The 25,213-nt window shown below is 49.3% G+C and overlaps 1 protein-coding gene across 2 annotated transcripts in view; it reads left to right on the top strand.

Moving 5' to 3' along the window:
• Nucleotides 1–25,213, top strand: part of SNX29 (sorting nexin 29) — a 640,705-nt gene that overhangs the window by 604,407 nt on the left and 11,085 nt on the right. The window lies entirely within an intron of this gene.

Here is a 25,213-nt window from a genome sequence, read left to right on the forward strand (position 1 = left end):
AGTTTCTAAAGGGCTTACAAGAGAGGTCTGCAAGTGAGCATTGCAGATTTGAGGTTCACAAATAATTTGAGGGCTCTGTGCTTTTATACTTTCATATGCTTTGATCAAAGGAAAGATTTATTTTCTGTACAGCTCACGAGTGTTTCAAAACTAAAATGATCTGTGTCAGTGTTTGTCAAGTTTGGGTAATGAACCCAAGGAAAAATTCTCGCAGGCTCCTGCCAGTATTGGCTTAAATTATTTTGGTATTAATATTATTTAAATATGAACAAACTTAAAACTTGGTCTAAATTCCTTGCCTTTCTGTCTCTTCTAAAAGCAAAAAAGTATTTAAAGAAGTTTATGTTACGTACTTAGAAAATCTTTACAATTCAAAATTGTCTGTTAACATAGTGGGTGCTTTTTCTGAAACCAAATCTTTGCTCACAATGGTGGATGTGTCTTGCGCTTGCTATGTTGGCATCTGCACACTGGCTCCACCCACCCGCTGGTTCCACCCACCCGCTGGCCCCACCCACCCACTGGCTCCACCCACCCACTGGTTCCACCCACCCGCTGGCCCCACCCACCCCACTTTTTTCTTTTTTAATTCATTGACATTTATTAAATGCTTATTATATGCCAGACCTTGGATGCTAAGAGTTTAATAAATGGAATTTAGGTAATTTAAAGAATAATCTCTTCAAGAGCGATAGTGCTGCGTTTTGAGCTTCAAATACATTATGAGTGATAAGTTAGTGCCATTAGAGCTTTATTCTTTGTGTTTTAAAATATATTCAAGGGACAAATATTAAGTTGTAATTGGTACACAGTATATTTTTGGATAAAACTCTTATCAGTAGTGAACAGGCCACAGGAAAACTTTTTTCTTTCTGGAAGTTGCTGAGAAACTTCCATTTGTGCAGCACCTGGAGGCTGGTCGTGGCCACGTTGATGTCCCTGCCTCATCGCTGGTTAGTCCACCCTGTTCTAGTAAATCTTTTCTTTTTTTTTTTTTTTATTATTGGGGATTCATTGAGGGTACAATAAGCCAGGTTACACTGATTGCAATTGTTAGGTAAAGTCCCTCTTGCAATCATGTTAGTAAATCTTTTCTTAGCCTGAGACATTCACATCTTTGGAATTAGGGAAACCAAAATGACAAAGTACTTCCTGGTTTTTATAGAGTCTGCAGATGATACCTAATGTAATTATGCTGTTTCTAAAATGTTGTCATCATAATGGAGACACAAAGTGTGAGAATCCATAGATGAAACCCGTGGACTTTTTTAAGAACAGTCTGTGTATTTTTATGGGAGGGATGTGATGTATTCCAGTGGTGATGCGGTAACTCAAAGCCAGAGGCTGATTTCTGCTTCTCACTGTGGGGTGCACTCGGCCTTGCCAAGTTGAACTTCCAGCCAGGCAGACCTCGGCTGCTGCCTCATTCCCTGTTAGGTCCTTTGAAATTGTTGCCATGATGGTTGCTTAGGTTTCACTATTGTTTCCGGGCTTTCATGAGAAGAGACTGTTATGTTGTGCTGCCTGGGAGAAACGATGCCTCTTTTCCTTAATAGAACACACTCTCTGGAACATTGTCTTTTTCCTTGTATATAATTATTTGTAAGGCCAGGGCCTTGATATTAATGTTTTGAAACAGCCACAATAGTTCACGAGAGGAGTTCTTGGCTTCTGCGAGTAGCCCTGGCCGCTCGCTGAGCTGTGTGCATGAAGCTGGATCCTCTGACGGAGGCTGAGTGAACACTGGGTCCCAGACATGGACCGTCTGAGGAGGAGGTGCTGCCCCACGCACACGGTCCCGTGTCCCTCTTGCCTGACCCTGGGAACCCAGCGTCTCCAGCCAGTAGGGTTCATCAGCCAGACACGTGTCGTGAGGTCTCAGCCCACAGAGAGAAACCTTTTGTGCCTAATTAGCACAGAGAATATACGGTTCAACTTATGGGCTTTGAAAAACAAAAAATTTCCATCAGAGATTGTGGCAAATGGCACAATATTGACACTGGAATTTTGGCTAAACTTGGTCCAGACCAGTGTCTGTCAACCTTCTTTATCTCACAGCACACTTGAACCTATAGTTAAACTTCTGTGGCACCCCAAAATTATGTTTGGTCCAAAAAACATGAGTAAAAATAAGAATATACTTACTATACTTTGAACTTCTTTCAAAAATACTTTAATTAATGATCTTTAAAAATTTTTCACGGTGCACCTGAGCTCCTCTCATGGCACACCAGTTGAAAATTACTGCTCTAGGCCCAGTTGAAATGTCTTGTATTTCCTTTATTGGGCAAGACTAGATTACAGGTTAGAATTTGCAGGTTGTGTGGTAATGGAAGATAAACTGCCCGTGTTTTGCCCATGCTGGTGGACCTCCATATGGTCATATCCTACCTGTGTGTGCCTGCAGAAAACAGCGAGACTCTCCGCTAGAAAGCTTAGCCTAAGAGATTTCTGGTTAAAAGCATTTTGAGAATCTCTTGGCTCAGGAAATATCCCCCCCACCCAAGTATAATTTATTTATTCTTGTAAATCTTGACATACAGTTCTTTCAGTGCTGTTTCAAGATTCTAAAGATCCATTTTAATTGCTGAGCTTAAGTGGACTTGTTCTCTGAAGAGTATCCCCATGTGCTGAGCACTTTCTGTGGGTGCTGACCTAAGGTTTCATCTGCTTTATCTCATCTAATCTTCTTGAGAGCCTCTTAGGTGGGCCCAGAGCTCCATTTTATTAAGCAGAATCTTACAAAGTTACTATTAAAATGAAAATTTTGCATGGTTTCATAATACTTTGTAATCATAATTTAACCACATAAATATAACATTTTATCATACTGATGAGGAAATTGAGGCTTTGAGAGGTTATCTGACTATTTCCAGGGTCACCCACTCAGCACACAGGGAGCCTGGCTGTTTGGTGCCATAGCCTGTGCTTTGGGGCACAGGTGACAAACCCACAGGCTATGGGTTGAGGCTAGTCCCTGACTTGTTTATTTGGCCAGTATAGTGGAGTTTTGTTATTTGTTTTCCTTGATTGAAGTACTTGCCTGTGTCAAAAAATTAGAAGATGTCAGAGGAAAAAGTCCAAATGCCAAGCTTCTTTTGAAAAATCAGAAGAGTTGATCATACTCTACTGCACTTGAGTGTTCCTGTGTCCACCGGACCCCCATCCTGGACATGGAGCCGACTTCCCCTGCCAGGAGTCACTGCTCCTTGGCTGGTGGGCCAGGTGCTCACCCTGCCTGCCTGGTGACTCAGCAGACATTGGAGTTCCCAGTCCTGGCTTTTATCCACTGCTTACACGGCCCTGCATTTCGGTTTTGTATTTGAGGGCACCCTATGTTACCCAGGAAGCGTTTGTTTACATGTTGTGTTCCTCCAAGCTAGTCTGCTGTTAAACTTCAGTAATGGAGGCTCCATTCCGATTTGAGGGACGGGAAGGTAGGCAGGAAAGATAAAAGCTAATGGGTAGAATTTGCTTCTGTTTTTCCTTGTGAATATTTCTTAAAACTTTTGGGCCTGCGCACCTGAAGTCCAGCGTTAGATACACTTTTCCACCTCATGTGTCTCTATTTCACTGTGTTTTGTGAATGGCATATGACTTCTAAGTAAGCTGCCCTCTGTACAAATCCAAGATTTGAAGAATCAGCAGGTTGAATTTTTTTCTCCTATCTCCCTGTGTTCCTTTGCCTTCTTTGCTAATGGCAGCAGCAGCTCTGAATTAGAAAGTAGGCCAGGGGGAAGTGGGGTGTTTTCTTTTCTATTTTGAACACCATGTATCAGTGTGGCCCAGGTGGAGACCAGAGTCTTCCCCCAAAAAAACAGGGAGCAGATGAACACCAGCCCCCAGCACCCTCTTCTGAGAACCTCATGCTGTATCCTGTCACTCGGTGGAAAGGTGGTCACTGAGAAACATGACGTGCAGGTGACAGCAGACAGGGACAGAAACGTCAGGTGCTATTAACAAAGGGAGGCCTGGACTCCAGAAATTCACTCTGTGAAACTGGAGCCACAAACTGGTGACAGATTCAAAGATTTGTTGCACTGTCATTAAGGATGTTATTAAAATGTTTTTCTGCAGAGTAATTTATCCTTGGGAAATACATTATATTCTGCTGCTCCTTGAGGGGTGGGAGGGAGTTAGGGGCATTGAAGGCCGCAGAGTGATACAGGTCATAGCACAAATTCCCAACTGGATTTTCAGTGGAAAACATGGTCTGTATTTCCCATCAGCCCCCATTTGCTGCAGCATTTACTCTTCAAGTTGCTAAACGTATCTCTTTCTTTTTGCCTTGCCGCAGTGTGACCTGCCATGTTCTCCCAGTGAGCAGGTTAAGTTTAGCTCAGGGATGAAATGCCCCAACCCACATCCTACCGGGGAACCCCTGACCGTGAGCCGAGACGTCTCACTGTGGAGGTTGCTCTGAGGAAGAACACAGTTCCTCCCTCAGGACTTTGACCACACTGCTTTTGTGGACTGGCCAGAATCTTCCAGGCTCCAGAGTCCACAGCACTGCCGGCCACCAGAAAGACATGCAGGTGCTATCCAAGATGTCTCAGAAGTGCAGGCAGATGCTGGCTAAGTGTGAACAGTGTTTTGAAATAAAATGTCCATGCAAGTGACTTTCGTGGAGGAGTGTGTCCCAGGTGGACACCTTTCCAGCTGCTCCTCCTACTGTTTTTCCTTGGCCTGCTTCACTGATTTTGAGGCCCCTGGCAGCCAAATGGAAAATATGGAGATTCTGAAGTCAGCGATGGTCTCCAGATCTGCCACTAAAGGAGTGATTTTGGGCACGGTTTCATAGTCCTAGTGTTCATATGAAATGGGAAGACAGGTACTAACCTTACCAATTTGTTGGAGTATCAAGTAAGATGACCCAAGTAAGTGTGCTCAGCACAGTGCAAAGGCCCTGAGGCAGGGCAGATTGGCGTATCCAAGAAGCCAGTATGGCCAGAGATGAGGGGGCCAGCTCAGGGAGGGCCTTGGCAACCCTAGAAGTGACCTTATTCTGGGTGGGAGGGGATGCCATTGGAGAGTGTGGAGCAGGGTGTGACTTGACTTGGCTTATGTTTGAAAACCTCACCTTTGGGCGGCACCTGTGGCTCAAAGGAGTAGGACTCCCCTATACCAGCGGTGGCGGGTTCAAACCTGGCCCCAGCCAAAAACTGCAAAAAAAAGAAAAAGAAAAGAAAAGAAAACCTTACCCTTGACCGGGGCGCAGAGAGTGGAACTGGAGAGGGACAAGCCAAGAAGCTTTTGGAAGCAACAGGAGTTGGTGGCTTGACAAGGTGAAGAGCAGGCTGGGTGAGGCGTGATTGGACCTAGACGTAGCTGGGGAGTGGCTGCTGGGTGACAGAAGATAGCTGCTCTTAAACCCCAGGTGTCCTGCTTGCTGGGCAGATGTAGAAACACCCCAAGTTGCTCATGGTTTGGTCTGAGGGAGAAGGCAACCCTGTCCACATGTACAGCCCTTGGCTGGGCAGGGGTATCAGTAGGGTATTTACACAGTTGAGGAGACACGGCCCAGCCCTCAAGGGCCTGTGTGTATACGTCATGACATCATGAGGCCACTGCCCGCCCTCCCCCTTCCCCTTTTCCTCCCCCCCACCCCTCTCTTGAGGAGTACCTGGCGGTGTGTCAGACTGCAGGGTTTGTTTCCCAGCTCTGCCACTGAATGGCTGTGTGACCTACTAAACCAAGTCACTTAAGCCCTCCCGGGCCACAGTGTCTTTATCTGTACAGTGGGATAACAGCAGCATCTTCCTTCGGTGGCCATGGGGTTACATGAGCACATAGTAAGTGTCACTGTTTCTACCAGGAGAAAGGGAGCTTGGGGGGAGGAGAGTTTCAGGGGCAAACATGTGGAATGAAGTGATGAATTTATGGTATTAAAATAAACCACAGAAGTATGTTAACACACCCCCACCATGCCTACCCACCCCTCTCCCCATAACTTTGCAGGAATCATCAATACATAAGTCAAATACAGATTCTACCTACTGTTCTCCTCTTTTTTAACTTAACAAAGCTGTTGCACTCCTTGGAAAGCCACATGGCATCCACTGTAATGGTGGCTTCATAATTAATTTCATCATTGCTCTTCTGAACATTTGAGAGGTTTCCAGGTTTTTCTCCCTCCAACAGTGTGGCCTGGAACATCTTGATGGCATACATTTTTGCAGGTGCTTGTTTAGGTCTGATTTCCAGATACCATTCTGTCACAGAGGCCACATGCATTTTTAGCCTTGGAAGACATCTCTAGACCCCACCCCTTAAACCAATATTATATGCAGGATTTTGACAGGGATAAAAGGTTATCTATTCTTTCCAGGTGTGGAGAACAGCTACAGAATGAGGGAGCCCAGGTCATCCACGGTGGCTAAAGAGCAAGTGCTTGTCCCCATGCTCAGAGTGCACAGGGATGTGAAGCTGAGACCCAGGAGGGGGCTGGGGATGGGAGACCTTGCAGGTGTTTGAGCTCTGGACCACGCTGTCAGAAGACCATGCTGGCACTGGGTGGAGAGTGGACTGGTGAGGAGATAGGTAGGGTGCCTTCATAATGGTCCAGAAAAGGCAGGGAGGTCTGAACCAGACAGCCAAGAGGAAATGTGGACGTGGATTCAGAAGACTCTGCAGAGGGAGGAGGGGGAGGGCCCTGCCCAGAGCCAGGTATGCAGCACCGTCCACTCCCCAGGCCTTCACAGCAAGGTGGTGGGGGCAGCATTGCCACCCTTTGGGGATAAGGAGTGGATGACAGTCAAGCAAATGACTGGGCAGACAGCAGAGCGATGGAAGGGGATGGCACCAGAAGATGGGCTGAATATCTGGGTGAGTGAAGGTCACAGGACTCTCAAGAGAAGCTCACTTGCAAGGAAATGAGATGAGAAGGGGACTTTGGGTGTAGGTGCCAGTCTCTGTAGTCCTGAAGGCAGGCCAGAGCCAGGCGAGAGGGATTTCTGAATGTCTCTGGGATTGCACCCTCTGAGCTGGTTCAGGTGGCAGTTCCTTCCTGGTGCTTCTCAGAAAATGTGTTTTTCTGAATCTCAAATACCAAGAAAAATCGGTCAAGAAATCAGGGAAAGATATCATTATTCTTCTGCAAAAACTAAAGTGTAGCAGTCAGTGTTCCTGTTGGAAGGAGCTGACGCTCACAGGGCCAGAGCAGGAGACACCAGCATCTGGAGTCGGAGGTCCAAGGCAGTGCTGGTGGGAACCAGGGCAGGAGCGTGTGGGAGGGAGCTGGCCGTGGTCCAGGCACTCAGAACTGCTGGGAACTGGTGCCACGTTCCAAGTGTGTGTTCATGGCTCTGTCTGCTGCAAACAGTGAGTCATTCTGGCAAATAAATACTAATGTATTAATATTCGTGTGATAGTATACTTTCCGTGGGTGGCATTCCAAGAAATAAGTGCAGGAAGAACACTAAATCCTTACGCTGGCAATTTGCACACCTGGCTCTGTGCAGAGCTGCGAACCTCACTGGGAACTTGCAACTTGCCTGGGCCTTCTAACAGTGCCCAGTGATTGTCCCTGGTGTTCACCAGTTTGGCTTGCAGTTCTTTGTAAACACAGGAGAACCTCCGTAACTTGCTCACCTGAGGGACTGTAACTAACTGGTCTGCATATGGAGGTGGTCACCATGAGGAACTTACCCTGAGCACACGTGGTGCTTGTCTGGTCTATGAAAATTAGGTCAATTTGAGGTGGTCTGTGAAGGGAGGTGGTCAACTATGAGGTTCTGCTGTACTACCAAACTTAATGTTTATTACTTACTAACCAAGTCATCTTAAATTTCTATGATAATGAGTAAATAGTGTGAAGGGTACTGGTAATAGTTTAAGAATAATTTATGATTTAAGGAATTCCTGATAACTCCTAGGAATCCTGACTTTGCCATCCTAAATCTCAAAGAGTCACCTCTTTCAGGAATCTGGAAACACCCTTTAGGATATGATTTCCTGATATAAACGTGGGAGTGGCTGGCATGCAGGAAACACAGAGGTCTGGGAGGTGGTTGCCCAAGGAAAGGGGAGAGGGAGAAGAGGGGCTGGCCAGCGATGGAAGGTGGAGACGTGGGCAGGAGCCCAGAGCAGCAAGACAGAGAAAGGGAAGTCAGCCTTTCGAGGAGAGCACGTGTTTCCCAAAGAAGCCTTCCCCTGTGTGAGAGAGCTGCAAAATTAACACCTAGTCCCAGAGCATTCAGAGTAGCAAGCTGTCCTCCATCACTGCCAAGTTGGCAGCAGACCCAGGGAGCAGGTGGCATGGCATGGCTGTGGTGGCATCCCTGTCACCCTCATCAGTAGGGAGAGTGCCACAAAAAAGTCGTCAAGGGTAACAGAGTGGAAGCAGCAAGCCCCAGCCCAAGTCACATCTCAGGTGGGGACGGGTTCATCTGCACAGCTCTTAGAAACGTGGCCGTGTTGGCCACGCGGGGCCTCTCTCTGAACAGACTGGATTGTGGAGCTGATAGCCATCTGAGGCCATGGGGATGTGGAGACTGCTTTGCAAAACGGCCGTTTATTCCCATGCAGAGCACTTTCCATAGTTTGTAGCATCTGCCTAGACAGGCAGCTCTGGTAACTGTGAGGCCAGGACATTTTGCCCTTGGGGTCCTGGGATGACTGAGATCATATAGAGACTATTTGTGCTTGTGAAGTCTTTGCCCCCTTTTCTGATATTTTTGGATGGCACACAAGGTGAAGTTTTATAATCCCATAAGCATGCCCCCCCAGCACAGAGTGGCGTGGACAGCTGTGTACAGGTCAGGGAAGCCCCCATCTGCTTCTTCCTCTCATTGTTACTAACCAGGAGTAGCATCTGCAGGGAGGAGGCACTTCACCACCAGGACTGATACCCCCAATAGGAGCATGTTTGCCCAGTGAGATGCCCCCACCTGTTTCTGATCTCCCAGTGCCCTCTTACGGTGCCGGCTCCTAGCCGGGAGCAGCAGAGCAGACACACCCTCTAGATTGACCCCTTCCAGCTGGGGGGCCACAACAAACTCCAGGGCCTGTAGAGTCCAGGCAGGTCATGTAAGTGAATACAGCCACTGTGGTGACAACAGGGAGTGGTGCTTGTGGGCCCCTCTCAAGGGATCAGCAGGTCCTCACAGCCGATTCTCACTATATGGAACCACAGGTTACCAGAAAAAAATCATTGACCTTTTCAGGAGATAGCATATTGATATAAAATCTGATGTCTAAATAAGGAACTAATTTGTTTGTGGGTCAAACAAATGTCAGTGGGCTGTATGTGGTCCTCTGTGGAAGCCTTCCAGGGCACAGGGTCTGCTTAGCCTGTGAAGGAGGCAGTGGGGACACACTCAGCCTCAGGAACATGAGGACAATGTGCCGGCCAGGGCAGCTCCAACACCAGGCCATAGGGCAGTGTGGGCCCTGCAAATCTGACTGAGGGGCCTGCACAGTTTGGGCTCCTGAGAAGTGGGTCTGTGTGAAGAATCCCCAGGCGAGGTACATCCTCTCAGCACCCAGGCTCAGCCCGCCCTCCCTCTGTCAGAAGGTGCCATGTTCCCAAGGAGGGCCCTGCCTGAGGGCAGAGCACCTGCCTGAGATTCCTGTGTCTCTTGTATGGTGGTTTCATTTGCTTCCTGCCCTCTCTGGTGGCCAGTGGCAGAGATTGGTTACTTGTGAGAAGATAACAGCCAGTGGGTTTGTATTTAGACAGCTCACCAAGAAAAGTGGGTCCTTGTGTCTATTCAGGGTAATTGGCTGCAGGTTATTAGAATTGGGAAAGAAATCTGGTATTCTGACCTGTTAAATTCAAGAAACAAATTCTGTTGATGGATGAAGCAGCTGAGGGGTTTCAAGCAGGGTGCTGCTGCAGGACCGAATGTGTTCCCTGGGGCGGCCACTTCCCTTGCACCCTCTGTCCCTGACCTGCCAAATCCTGGTGGGTGTGTGTATGGGGGGGTCCTTGTGCTTCTGACCCTATGCTTAGGTGGGGGAAATTTCACCTTATTCCCCAATTCCAGGGACAGTTGGCAATGCAGACATTTTCTGGTTGTCACACTTGGGGGACAGTGCTTCTTGACTCGTGGGCCAGGGATGCTGCCCACGCCCTACAATGCACAGGGTGGCCATTCCCACGTGGCAGAGAGTTATCAGACCCCAGACGCCGGTGGCACCCAGATCGGGAAACCCTGTTGTAGCCTGATGCGCTGATTTGTTGGGTCTTGTATAACCAGCTGCAAACCCTGGGGCTCTGTGGTCAAGAAAGAGGGAGAGGAAGCCAGTGTTTATTTAGCCCCTCTGAGGGGCCAGGAGCTGTTCGCTCATGTTCTCACGTCTACCCTTTGCAGGTATTATTGTCCCCTTTCTTCAGATAAGGAAACTGAGTCTCTAAGAGCAAAGTGACCAAGCCATAGATTTGGATGTAGTGGAGCAGGGAGTGGGGCTGAGTTCATGTGATTCGGGAGTCTCTGCTCTATCACCATCACCCCAACACAGAGCACACAGCAGAGTCCTTCTAAGGACCCTCAGGATTGACTCTTTCTAAGCACAGCATTTTACATTAAGTGTGGGTCCTCTGTGCCCCTAGGAAATGAAGTCTGGGCTTTGTCACATTCACCTTGAGACACTCTGCCTCTCAGAGGCCCTGACTGCTGGCTGCTGCTGCTGTTTAAGCTGGGCCTCTACCTCTCAGGGTGCAGAGTTGGGTGGGGCTGTCTGCTCTTGGTGCCGCCCAAGGCCCTGCTCATCCTCCCTTCTTTGGGGTTGTCATCCAAAGGAAACATGGCAGAAAAAGCTAGAAGACAGGGCTAGCAAGGGTTAAAGAACTTCTGAGAGCTTTAACCCAGCAGAGAAAAGGGGTCTTCCATACTATTAAACCCCCCTCAGACCCATCCCATCCCTAAGTGCTTTGCTCATGAGACACAGGCTCTTCTTGGCCCTACTTATCTAATACTCCCAGGATGATTGTTTTTTTTTTTTTTTTCTTTTTGAGACAGGATCTCACTCTGTTACCCAGGCCAGAATGCAGTGGCACAGTCTTAGCTCATGGCAGCCTTGAACTGCTGAGCCCAAGACATCCTCCAGCCTCAGCCTTCCAAGCAGCTAAGACTACAGTTGCACATGGTCACGCGTGGCTAATTAAGACTTTTTTTTTTTTTTTTTGTAGAGACAGGGTCTCACTCTTGCTCAGGCTGAACTTGAACTCCTGGGGTCAAGTGATCCTCCCTGTGCGTTTTCTCAAAGTGCTGAGATCACAAAGCATGAGCCTCTGTGCCCAGCATGCCCAGGATGTTTTAACTGGACCAAATAGAAGGCTGAACACAAGCCCAGCTTTGGCCCAGACACGCTTTCCTGTCAGCACACAAGCTTCTGGCTTAGCAGGCTCTACTTGAGATAAAACAGGTCACAGATTGCTGAGTAAGAATAGGATTCTGCGTTTTTATTTTTCTTTTTTGCACATGAGAACTTGCGGTGACAGAGTTGTGGATGTTTTTCACACTAGCTTGTTCTGAGAAGGCAGGTTGAGGCATTACTAATGCGCCAGGAAGAGAGCCGTGCTGTCAGGGCGGGTGAAGCCCGTTGGCGTCGCCAAGAAGAGAAAGGGCTGCAGGCTTGCGGGCCTGGGTGTGACGCCGGGCCATGCCATTTACTGTTTCCTTCATCTTGGGGTACCCCGTAAGGGCCATGACTTCCTTGTCTATAAAATGGGACTGATAATAGTTCCAACCTGAGAAGGCTGGAGTGCTTCACACTAGGCGGTAATAGCAGTAATTACTTTTGTCATTAGCAGGAGTGCTCATAGCTAACTCCTGGGTTCCATAGAACCAGAGGAGAACTTGGCATTATGAGGGGCTCAGGGCATGAGAGCAGGAGGAGCACACAGCAGGCACCTTGACTGCAGACGTTTAAGGGACAGTACAGAGTGTCTCCGGCCTGGTCTCTCCCTTTCCTCCCAGGTACCAGTCAGGTGGTCTGGGAGGCCAAGGCTCAGGACTCTTGCCCTAAATCGCTGAGCCCAGAGGCCAGGCTGCAAAGTGCCAGCTTCCCCACTGGACCTTCTCTTCACTTCAGTAAACTCATGAGTGCAGCAGATGGTTAGATTTCATCATGGTAGATAAACCAAACTCTGTCATGATTTCTTACAGGATTCAAACAGCAACTTGGTACCTAACAGAAAGAGCAAGACTTCGGCAGGCAGACAGGGTTCAGATTCCAGCTCTGCACATATCAGCCTTGTACCCTTCACGCTTCTCTGCCTTAGTAGACCTATCTATAAAATGGGCTGGTGGCAAAGGGCTCACAGGCTTGCTGGGAGGAAAGAAGGGAAAGCCACTGCTAGGAGCTTTTCAAAGGGAGGCTACTTTAACTGCATGTTTCATTTCTTTGTTCAAACTCTCACTTCAGTCCCAAAATGATGTGAGTTGGCAGCTTAGATATTATTACAATTCCTTGCCCTACTTCCTGTCTTTTATTTTTAAACATTGGAGCATCTGAAAATTTAGTTTGGAGAACAGGAAGCAAATTAGATATTTTGGGCACAATAACTGCTATCTGAATTGGGGTTCATGAAAATAATAATAAAATATCCCTAATATCAGAGAGGGATATTAGGCCACAACACACAGCAGTCGACTGCCCTTCACAGACCAGAGTGTCATGTCCTACCGGCTATGACGGGTCTCGGTAACGGGTCTCCTCTCAGTGGGGCAGCCAGTCTCACAGCTTCATGCATTTCCCCCTGCACTGAGTAAATGCTGTCTAGGAGTGACCCCTGAGAATGGCCACCTATTTGGTTATCAGTTATCCCCTGCCATGTTCATGCCATAGAACAGACAAGCATGACACCTTGGTGGCCTACAATTCTAAAAACATACAGCATGCATGCTGATGGGCTCGGAGGCCGGCTGGTCTTGGCTGAGCCCACATCCACGTCTGGGGACCAGCAGACTATCTGTCGATCCAGGGTGGCCGTGATTGGGAACTGGGCATTGGCCCTCCCAGGACCAGTAGGTTAGCCTGGGCATGTACAAGCAGGGAGCACAGACGGGGAAAGCCCACCCACAGAAGCACGTTCTGGATTGTGCCACACCTGCTAACATTCCATTGCCAAGGCGATTCACAAGGCAGAAGCCACACTCAGAGTGGGAGGGCACCGTAAAGTCACCTGGCAAAGGACAGCACACAGACTGGTGAGTGATTGGAGCCACTTCTGCAACTACCGTAGATGGTTAACTCGCTTGAGGTGGAAGGAGAAGTGTGTCTGTGGTGTGCAGCACAGCTGGGAAATCCAAGGCAGATGGTTCTGCAAGTGGGAAGATGGAAGGCAGGCCAGTGGTTCAGGCCTGACTGTCCACAGAGCAGCGGCGGGGGGCAGAGCAAGGCCATCCTCTGTATTTGGACATAGACTCAACTTAGTGCCTTTAATATACTGCTGGCCCTGACTGAAAAAGTTTTTTAATTAACATACAGTCAAATTGACTTTGCTGTTGCTGTTCATGTCCACGAATGTTAACCCATGTTAACTTTGAGTACCTTCTATCACAGTCACGATATGGAAAAGTTCCATTCCCAGAGAGTTTTCTCGTGCTATCCCTTTACAGCCACACCCTCCTGCAGCCTGAGCCCTTTCTCCATCCCTACATTTTGCCTTTTATGAAATGGAGCTCTGTAATAAGCAGCCTCTTCTTTCACTCAGCAGTCCCTCTGAGAGCTGTCCAAGTTGTTGGGTGTGTCCATAGTTTGTTCCCTTTTATTGCTAAGCAGTATTCCAGTCTATGAAAGTGCCACAGATTGTTTATACATTTGTAAAAGATACTTACGTCATTTCCAGTTGTTGGCAATTTTGCATAGAGGCAATAGAACCACTCGACTACAAAAATGTTTGTTTCTCTAGGATAAATACTTACATGGGACTAGATCATATAGTAAATGCACAAAACTGCCCAGCTGGCCTCCAGAGTGACCACCGCTGTGCCTTCCCACGGTCGGTGTGTGAGAGTTCCAGGGGCTCTGCACCCTCGCCAGCATTTAGTATCGTCATGTGTTTTATTGTGGCCATTCAAAAGGACGCATGATAGCATCTCATTGTGGTCTTGGTTTGCACTTCCCTGGTGACTAACGATGCTGACTTTTTACGTGCTTTAGGAAACTGTTCAAGTCTTCTACTCGTTTTAAAAATCGCGTTGTCATTTTGCAGTTGAGTTTCGAGTGTTCTTTGTGTGTGCTGGGTACAGGTCCTCCGTCATATATGAGGTTTGCAGGTATGTTCTTCCCCTCTTCAGGGTTCTATTCATTTTCTTAACAGTGTCTTTAGAATAACAAAGCTTTTAATTTTGATGAAATACCATCTATTATTACTTTTCCGAGTCTTCGAATAGCTGCCCCATGCATCTCTTCAGATGTCCCAGCTGCATTGGGCAGGACACCCGGGGAGGAGGAACCCACTCCTTCACACCTAGATCCGGAATCCTTCCTCAGCATCTTCTACCCCAAAATATTACGGAATAGTTGTGCACACGAGGAAGGACCATGCTGTGTACATCCCTTATGGCAGAGAGTGAATACTTGGTATTGGCAATATTAACTACCATTGTGATGGTCAACATTTATTGAGCACTTCTGTATACAGGCATTTCCTTACTTAATTTTCATAGCACTCCCTGTGAGGGTTGTTACCATGTTTAGGCCTGTTTTACAGATGAAGAAACTAAGGCTCAGAGAGGTTGATGAACTGGTTGAAGGACTCACACAGCAGGTGATGGAGCCAGGATCTGAGAACCAGGTCTGTGTGAGCCACAGTCCCAGGGCTCTGTGAGTTTTTAACCACCACCCCTGTTGGGCTGCCAGACCACTCTCTGTGGCCCAACTTCTCCGCTGAGGCCATACTCCTAGCCACATCTCTGGCTGACGTTGCAGCCTCTTCTTTACCTCCTGGGCAAAGCCATGCCAGCCCACCATTATCACCACCCTGGTGGGAACGTGGTCCCTCCTTTGAGTCCCATCATGTGTGTCATTCCCCCCAGCACACCAGCCAGTGCCTCATGCTGACCTGTTGGTTCCCACAGGAACTTGGAAACAACAGGTGCTCAGTGGGTACTGACTGACGAGAAAGAATCAGAAGCTGTTTCCCACCGACGGCCTGCAGTCAGTGTTAGGGCTGGACGTGGTGTTTGGTCATCAAGCTGACTTGGCTTGTCTGGTCAATCCAGAAGGGCTCATGTTTGTGATTCCACTTTCCTTTCTTCTTCTTTTTTTTTTTAATTAGTTAAAAAAAATAATAAAGGAAATATTGCATGATGTGGCTAACTGGTGATGAGGGCTATTATCTTTTCCCAGACTGATCCCTACACTGAGTCGCTGTTTTAGATTCAGCCCACTGTGCCTGCTCTGTGTCAGGCCCTGATCTGCAACCCCAAAGAGGCAGGATCTGTTGTTACTTCCATTTTATAGGTGAAGAAATCGAGGCCTTTTAGAGCTGGCATTTGCACTTGAGTCTAACCCTTAAATTTCTGCTGTTTGAAAACAAAGTGGTGGGAGTTGGACTTTGGGGCCAGGCTGGTGTGGGTCCCAGGTGTCTTTCACTCTAAAGCTCGTGTATGTCAGCACTGTACTATTACTGCCTGTAAATAGTGATTAGCTAAATGACAAAATGAAGTAAAAGCACTTAGTAAGAGGTGCTGAACATGCTAAATATCTGAGTCTCTGCAGGTCTCAGAAACACGGGTATCACTGAGGACTCTTTAGTTAGCAACAAAACAAACGCCACTTCAGATTAGCTCAAGCAGAAAAGGCGTACTTCCGACTTATGTAACTCTAAAGTCCCTCTGTCTAATGGAAAGCAGGCTCCTGGCAGCTGTGGATATTGATGGACCCTTAGATTCAGGTCCTAAAAAGTAAACATCCTTCTCACTAGCTCCAACAAAAGAGCTAGGGAAGAATCTTACTCATCACTACTTTCCTGATAGCTCCAGCAGACATTCTGGGGAGATTCTGATTGGCCCAACTTTGAATCATGAGCCCGTCTGCGCCAATGACTATGGCCCACGGTGCAGAGTGCCTTAATTAGCTAAATCTGGGGCAAAGGGGAGAGACTTTCAGCCTACACTCATGGACTAAACATGATTGTTACAGCAGTGGGGGGGACAGTTCCCTGAACGGAGAGATGGTGGGTGGACAAACATATGCCCATCCTGTGGGGCTGGTACACAGCTGTCAGTAAAGCCACAGCAGTTGTTGTGTAAGAAGCTTGTGACACCTTTGGCGCAGCCTTCCACACCCACTGAGCCACGAGATCACGCTTCTGTGGAGCGACTTCCGCATGTCCCAGTCCACCCTCCCTGGCAGAGTGGGCAGTGTGCTTCTGCACTCCCCGGCAGGTGCCATCTGCCTCCCAGGCATGCCTTCAGCCTGTGCTCAACAAGGAATTACTACTGATCATGATGTGTTAGTGAAGCTCGGGGTTGCAGTGGGTTCCATCAGGGCCATCAAGTAGATCTTTAAGGTGTCTCTGGTGCTCTGGAGTTTTCTCCCAGCCCGTGAGGTGGAGACTCGGGACCATTTCCCTATTCGGAAGAGAGAAGTCAGTGACGAACGATCCTCTTACCAGTCTGCAAGGACTTGCTGGTTCCTTCATCCTGCACCACTGTTATAGATGAAGGACAGATACAGAGGGGGCAGGGCTCAGTCCCTGTCCCACCATGAGTTGGCAGCAGATGCCCTGGACTCTGGACCTGTTGGGCCCTGCCACATTCCAGAGCCATGGGAACCATTCTGCTCCTATCAGTAGGAGCAAAGGTCTTCCAGCGGGTTTGGTTGCTGAAGGCCATTGTGGAAAATAAGTCCCTTGTCTCAGAATTTTCAAATAAGACTATGTCACTTGCAAAAAAACACAGTGGAGGGGAAGGGCAAGTGAAAGTATGCACATCAGTGTGGGGCTGAGGACCACGGCAGCCAGTCCCTCATCACATCCAGATGGCAGCTCACTGTCACTCACAGATGCTCTAAGAATTGCTCAGGCCCGAGGGCCAAGGTGCTCCTGACTCTTAGGCAGGACCAAGGAATATAGCCCACAAGGCCACAGATGTTGGACTGTTGGAAAGGGGAAGTGATGCTGGTGAGTGGGAAGGGGGCAGGAGGCTCATCTGGTAACAAATACATCAAAGATTTTTCATATGTGGGACGTGAAACCTTTTCTATATTTTGACTCATTCTAAAGAGGCTGATTTCCTTATTGGAGTGTTGATAAAATTGTTACTTGGGGAATTGTGGTGTAGGAACATTCTCCCAGCACGTCCCTCTGGGGGTTAATTTGTTCAGCCGTCGTTATTGACTCTGTCAGGCCCTGAGATCAGCCATTTGTGTTGGATTTCATTTTCATGTATGGCAGCCCTTGAGGGAGCTACTGCTTCAGGTTACTTCCCCAACCTGTTTTTCAATAGAAGAGAATAACTGGGCTCAGAAAGGTGAAGTTGCTTACTCTGGGTCTCATAGCTGGAGAATTGCAGAGCCAGGAGGATTCCAAAACCCTAGCTCTTTGCTGCTGTTTCACACAGAGTCGTTCAGTCTATCAAGCCCATGTGCTGCCCGTGTTTCCATGGCCCCTGGCCAGTGGTGAATAGGTCAACAGTCATTAGATTATATCAGCACCATCCCTTATTCACATCCTTTACAGATGAGGAAACTGAGGCCCAGAGAGGTTAAGCAACTTGCCCAAGGTCACACATCTGGGCCATGGCAGCCTGCTTTTTCCCAGCCAGCTCTGTGAGGGTCCACACCCACTCCCCTGTTGGAGCTACTCTTTCCTCGCCCTCAAGCAACGAAGATGGCTCACAGACAAAATGAGGAAGGGCAGGTAATGGCAAGGGGAGGGTCCCTGTGCTCAGATCACACCTCAGAACACCGTTACCAGGTTTGCCACGTGGGCCTCTTTAACTTGAGAGATCTGCACCAGGGGAAGTAATAGTGACACCCCGTGTGCACAGCTGGCAGCAGCTGGCCACCAGACACCAGGCACACGCTTTACCAGCCGCTCCTGCTCTGCTCTGTCCCCTGAGACTGTTCCTTCCAGGGCTCGCTGACTGATCTGATCCTGTGATTCTAAGCCCTGAGCTCTGGCAAGACCAGGCTCTGTGTGTCCTGTCAGAGTAGTTGACGGCAAGGCCTTTGCTAGCGGGCGACTTGTGGAGAACTTGGAGGCAGGCTGAGGAGCCCATATCCTCTAGAATCCAGATGCACAAAGCAAAGGTCAGGCTGCTCCCTCTGTTCTCTGAACCCAGACTGGGCCCTGGCCCTGCCTGTAGTCTCCAAGCACAGGGGTGTGGCCCCCTCATGCAGGGCAGCTGGCAGGAGGTGAGGCCCTGGTCGAGGCAGGGTCTTGGAGGTCACCATGAGCCCTTCAGATCTTAACCTGAGGGGTGACTTTGACAAGCAGCTCTCTCCATTAGTCACACAGGGGCCCTTTGGTCTCTCATTAGCCACTAGGTACCTGCTGGGGCAGGCCTCAGCGGCAGTGGAGAAACCGTTCTCCGCTGAGCCCCCAGCATCCTGCAGACGCCAGCCCAGGCCTCATCTGGCTTCCAAAATCTAAGCTAGCATAGGGTCTCCCAGGCCTGACTCTCCAGATGCCAAGGGTTACTCCTGAGAGAAGAGATGGAGCCTCAGGGGTGCCCTGAAGAGGCTCAAGGATTGGGAGACATTGATCATTCCTACAGCTAAGGGCAGGACGTGTGGCTCACAGGACTGTAGCTTGATGCCTAAAAACACTTCAGTGCACATAGCTAGAGGAGCAGGGCTGTCGTGGGTTCCTTAGCTGTGTGACTCTGGACAATTTATTCTTCTTTCTGTACTTCCTTTCTTCACAAAATGGATCCGATCACCCACACCTGGCAGCGTGGTGACGGGCTGTCACTGGGCATAAAAGAACCAGGCGTGTACATGGCAGGCCCAGAACTGTAAAGACCCTCCTCCTTTTTCCATACTTTCTTCAACCCAAGGAGGATAATATGTGTGGGATAGAAATACCAGCACGATCGATTGATGATTATAAACAATTAGTAAGAACAAGGGGGAGAAACTATTTCTTAATACATATAGAACCACTGTGATTAAAGCTGTTGTTTTGACTAGAAAACCAAGAAAACATGATGAGAAAATTACAGACATTTTAAGCAGCTACCTTCTGTGCAAGTACGTTTATTAAAGGAAATTTTTAAATATAAATGATGAGAATTGCTTTCAAAATATGTGAAAACAAAGGGATTAAAATTAAACAGTAAAAGGTAAGATTGTGCTTGTTTGGTTCTCCCCAGGGACAGTCTGAGTCCCAAGGCTGACCCAGCCCGGCAGACTACAGCCACAGGGGTGTGAGCAAGGGTGACACAGAGGGAATTCCTTAGTCTCTCCACATAGCCACCATGTGCAGGCATCATTGCAGAGGGTTCAATAGCACATAGAGTGTCTGCCCTTGTGGATATTCTGGTGGGTGGGGGGAAATGGACCTTGCATAGACCAGCAGATGTGTACGTCTCACAGGGTGAGAGCAGGAAAGATACCCAGGATGGGGTGGAAGAGAGGCCTGGTAGGGATGTGGTACTTATGACAGAAGGCCACAAGGATAATTTGACATGGTGTAGAGACCCCACAGAATGTGTCAGGTAGAGGCAGCATGTGCAAAGGCCCTGGGGCCAAGAGTACTTGGCCTGCTTGAGAGACAGCAAGGAAGACTGAGGAGCAGGAATGGGGGATGGGGATGCCTGGCCACAGAGGGCCTTTCAACCAAGGGCCTTCTTTCCCTGGCATCCCCTTCCCCAACTGCCTCAGGCCCAGCAGGGGTCATTCCCATGCTGCTTATCCCACGGAAGCTGGGCCTGACGTGCCCTGCCTCGTTGGTGCAGTTCTTGCTCCACGGCAGCTGCATGTGGAGTGAGTACACCAGGTACTGAAGGGGCCAAGCAGCGTGCCCCTTGGAGAAGAGGACGGGGTCCCAGACGAGATTCCATTCACCTCACACCAAGCTCCCAAGGAAGCTGTGAGCCTCAGACGCTGCCTGCTGAGGCTCCGTCTCCCTCAGAGGAGCACACTCTCACCTCCGCCTTTCCTGTTGTTAAGGCCCTGTGAGAATATGGGCTCTCATTCACGAGTGCCTCTCCTGCGTGGGAGAGGGTGGAGTGTGCAGGGCCACCTGGGGCTGGGCTGGGGTCTAGGGACCACAGAATCAAGGAGATGCATTCCATGTGACCATCCATCCTAGCTGGTGACGTTGCCACTGTAGACCTCCGTCTCATATGTGGAACCAAAGGCTAGATTCCCAGCAGCGCTATCCTGGCCAGTGAGTTCCTTCATTGTGCTACAGATGGAGCACCAAGCCAAACACACCCGGGACCTGCTCTCAGGGAACTCACTGGTCAGCAGTAGGGACAGTCAGCAAGTGACCAGTGATGGGAGAAGATAATTAACAGCAACTGCAAGAGGCCAGGAGGACAAAGGTGTGGTGGGTCCCTGAAACCACGGCAGGTGGTGGCCAGGAGGGTGGAGGTGTGGCAGGTCCCTGAGACCAGGGCAGGTGATAGTCAGGAGGGTGGAGGTGTGGCGGGTCCCTGAGACCAGGGTGGGTGGTGACCAGGAGGGTGGAGGTGTGGCGGGTCCCTGAGACCAGGGCGGGTGGTGGCCAGGAGGGTGGAGGTGTGGCGGGTCCCTGAGACCAGAGCAGGCAGTGATTCAATAGGTGGCCTCAAAGAACTGAGCACACAGTCGTGCTCATGGTGTGATGTTGCACAGCAAAAGGGCACAGGACAGGCTCAGCAACAGGAAGAGATACAGGGGCAGGGTCTGGGAGAACCAGGCGCAGCTTCCAGCGTCCTCTCCCCACAGAGTCACACAAACGCGCTCAGCTGTCCCAGCAGTGGGTCGTGAAAACAGTTGTGAGATGTCCACAGCAGCTCACTGGAGACTCAAGACTCAGGGTTTTGTGGGGGCTGACTTGGTAGCAGCCTCGGAGAACGCTGACCTGTGGCTAGGCAGGCAGGTACAGCAGTCAGCCTGCCTTCATCCCATGCCACGCCCCGCCACACACACACACTCTGGAACCCGAACCAGTTGTTTAACCTCTCAAAACCTTCATTCAGTCATCTGTGAAAAGGAACCAATACCACCCACCTCAGGAAACCTCTGGATTAAACGTGGGACTGTAGTAGAGTGAGTGCACAGGAGGAGTGGAATGGACTACCCACCTGTGAAAGCAGTGTTGAGCAGGGCTGGTCCCCGGCACCTGTGGCTGTGCCATGCTGCCGATCAGCTGACCTTACAAGAAGGCTAATCTAGGTTATCTGGGTGGGCTCACTGTTGTCGCAGAGGCCTTAAAAGTGGAATCGGGGCAGAAGGTGGTCAGGGTGAGGAGGACTTGAATTGCCCTTGCTGGCTTTGAGGTGAGGAGGAGCACCAAGACAGGGAATGCAGATGACTGCTGGAGCTCTCCTGAGCACCTCAGAGGAACACGGCCCTGCTGAAACCTTGACTTTAGCACAGTGAGACCCATGCTGGAGTTCTGACCTCCAGAATTAAGACAGAACACATGTGGGTATTAAGGCCCGGGGTTAGTGGCAGTTGGTTATAGCAGCAGCAGGAAGCAGGCACACCACCAGACCCCACTCTGGATCATGCAGTTTCCTGCCACCTTCATTGTCCCCCACCCCCAGCTCCACGACCATGCCAGGTCCCTGCAGCAGGTACTGCATCTCTGGGACACTGCTGGTGCCATAGGGTGAGCGGCCGTGCTTCCCGTCCTTTCTGCACTGGGGGCCTACAGCATGGGGCCCTCTGGGAATCACATCTGTGTTTTCTGTGGGCTTTCATGATGGTGGCTTCCTCATAAACCACACAAACTCATCAGCCTGCCAGCTCTGCCCCAGCCCCACAAGGGAGGGAGTTACTCAGGGGCCACCTTTGGTCCACTCAGCCATATCCAAGATGGTCAAGTTTAAAACCCAGAGCACAGCCAGGTGTTCTTCTGGTGGGGGCAAGTCCTGGACTCAGAGGCACTGGCTGTGCTGAGCCTCAGTCACCCCAGGTTGTGAGGCTCTGACTTGGAGGATGCACCAGTGTTTTGGGGGGGTTTCTGGCGCAGTTTGGCTGTTTCTTGGTTCCTTAAGTGTCCACCAGTGTCCTTGGTGTGCACTGTGAAGGTGCCAGCACTCGTCTGGACATCAAGTGTTTGCCAGCACCTGCTGCGCGCGGAGTCCTGCTCTTCTGCGGTTTGGGTCTGTTGGGAGCAACAGAAAATTGAACAAGTGGTCAAGCTGGTCAAGTTACAGCATCTGGGCAAATAGCCCATAGGAAGCCAAGGGAGAAAGTGGGGTAGAGAGAGTGGGGCCTGAGGAGCAGGCAGGCAGGTCATGGGCCGTCTCAGAGCACATGGCCACACTTGCGGCTTGGCAGGCATCGCAGCATCTGGCTTTATGTTAAATGGTGTAGCATCGGTGGACACAGCAGACGGAAATCCTGGGGTTGAACTTCAACATTTCACTTAGCAGTTGTCATCGTCATGCTTGCCGTTAATTGTCTCCATGGGCAGGTGCCCTGCGGGAGCTTGTATTCATGTCCGATTTCATTCTCTCATGCCCCTGGCAGGGGATAGAGTGTGGCTAAAACCCGGGACCGCAGCCCTAATGCCCACAGCCTGTCTTGCACCGTGTCTGCCTCAGCCTCTGAGCTCTCCACCTCCACACACAACTCCCGAAAGAAATCAAAGCTGCTGAAACCAGCGTGAGGCAGTCCCAAGGCCTGGCAATTTGATGTGCAGGATGCCACTCAGGGCCCAGTGTTCACCAAGCAAAATCTGTTCCAATATTTACTGAGATACTTGGGTGATAAACAAATGGGTGATATCCATTAGCAGCCAAGTGTGTGTCAAGGAGAAAGGCCCGTTCGTGGCCCTATGGTCCCATGTGGTCACGCAGCTGTAATGAGGCAGCCGAGGAGGGCTTAGACTAGAACAGAGGTCAACAAACTGCTATTTCTGTAAATAGAGCTCTGCTGCAGTACAACCACTCCTGTTCACTTAAACCTTATCATCTATAGCTTTTTTCCTACTACAGAACCAAAGCGTATTAGTTACCACAGAAACCAAAGGGCCTCTGAAGCCTAAAATGTTTGCAGTCTGACCCTTTACAGGAAAGGACTTGAATACTGGGGCTGATCTAGGTGTGTTGATAGGGGAAAAGCACCATGATGTATTATTAAAAGTAAGGCGCATAATAATTTTTTCTTTGTAGAAATAGCTACAAGAAATACCTAAGCTTTATAAATACATACTCACACCTGTATGTACATATATACGTCCATGTGCAATAAATACCTCTGGAAAGATACATTTAAAAACGATACGGTCCTCTCTTTCCTAGAGGACCGGGGTACAGAGGCTCACTTTTTGTACATTTACCTCTGTGTTCTTTTTTATTTTGCACCTCTTTCTGTTACCTGTTCAAAAACATGATGAAATAACATAGTTCAAAGAGTATATTGAGGCTGGAGAGCTGAGATAAGGAAGATGTGGGAAGGAATATATTATGCTTCATTTTTTTCTTTACCTCTTCTAGGAAGATGGAGCTACTACTATCTTTTCACATGGAACCTTTTTCTATAGGAGTGATATTTTCATAATAGACTCTTTTTGGGAAGGAAACCTGTGAGGGAAGCTCAGAATTGTCAGTTACATTTAAATGGAAATAAGGTTCCAGTTGAACCATAATGGCAGAAAGGCCCGGGGCGCAGTGGAAAGGTGCATTTGATCTAAGTGTCACTTTATCTTCAGCCCAGGGGTCATGGTCCTACGCAAGATGCCAGCCAGGGAGCCTCTTTCCTGGGATGAGGCCTCGTCTGGAATGATGGAGCCCTGGCCCACTGCTGTCAGGAAATAGTGGAAAACACTCCATCCCATCCGTATGGGTCTACCCCCACAAACCATCACCAGCAGACTGTGCTCAGATCTGCTGTCTTCCAGAACAGTTTAAAATTGTTTCTCCAGAAAGTTCAGACACTGTCAAATGTTTAACCAATTTCCCAACCCACAAAAAGCCTCCTTTAGCCTCAGAGATAAATGGAATTATTCTTTTTGGGGCCAGTCTTTAAAAGTGCAGAATCTCCTGGAATCGTACTTTCAAGTGTGGCTCTCTGCCAGCCTTGCCCGTCGGATCACCTGGCATGCTTTTATAAACGACAGTGGCCAGGCCCTGCCGAGTTAATTTAACATTCATCTTTGAAGCCTGGGTCTGGGCAAAAGTATGCTTTGTAAAGTTCCCCCAAGGTGATTCTACAGCACATGCAGAGTTGAGAAGCCCTATTTTGAAAAGGCTAGAACAAATTCTGCTGTGGAGTCAGGCCTGAGTCTGAATATCACCTGAGCCACCCATTATGAGACTTGGGCCCAGTTGTTCTCCCTCTGCGAGCTTTGGTTTCCACCTCTGTACAATGGGACAAAAGTGCCACATCCCATGGAGGTGGTTTATGAGAGCTGAGGGAGCTGGTGTGAACAAGGAAGGCGCTGATGCGGTCACTTCTGGGCCGCCTCTGATGGAGAGCCAGAGACTTTCCTTACCTGGCATGCTGTGCAACACCATGCAGGCTCTGGATTCAGATTTTGGCTTCTCTATGCCAGTCCTGCCGTGTGGCAGCTGGGCATCACAGGACAGGTGTGTGATGCTCCTGAACCTCTGTCTTCTCGTCTGCAAGGTAGAGACTGGCAGAGCTGCCCGGCTGTGCTGATGCCGAGAGAGCCTGGGAGACAGCAGCTGCTGCGTCTTTATAGAGGGGGTGGTGATAATAAACACATCTGGCCTTTCAGGCCTCTCAGTCTGTTGCAACCACTCAAGTCTGCCCTTGCTTGAGAGAGCAACTGGTAGACCACATGGGAATGAACGGGCACGACCACATCTTGATGAAACATTCTCTACAGATTTCCTGGAAGGGAAACAAGGCCAGGGTGAGGCAGGAGAGGCCTTGGGCTCTGACTGTCAGCTACCAAACCCAGTGCTGTCCACTGTGTGCTCTTAAGCCAGGGCCAGTTAACCTCCCTGTGCCTCAGTTTCCTCATCCAAAAGTGGGGTTACTATCAGGGCCTCACTCCTGGCTTCCATGAGGGTTTCTGTGTAAATACTTGTTAGGACAGCACCTGGCACACAGCAGGGAGCAGGAGCTGAGGTGAGTTCCCTGGTCCAAAGTGCAAATCATTGTGCCTCAGGGGCCTTGCTGCACAGGG

Source organism: Nycticebus coucang, chromosome 12 (genome assembly GCF_027406575.1).
Source record: "Nycticebus coucang isolate mNycCou1 chromosome 12, mNycCou1.pri, whole genome shotgun sequence".
Lineage (NCBI taxonomy): Eukaryota > Metazoa > Chordata > Mammalia > Primates > Lorisidae > Nycticebus > Nycticebus coucang.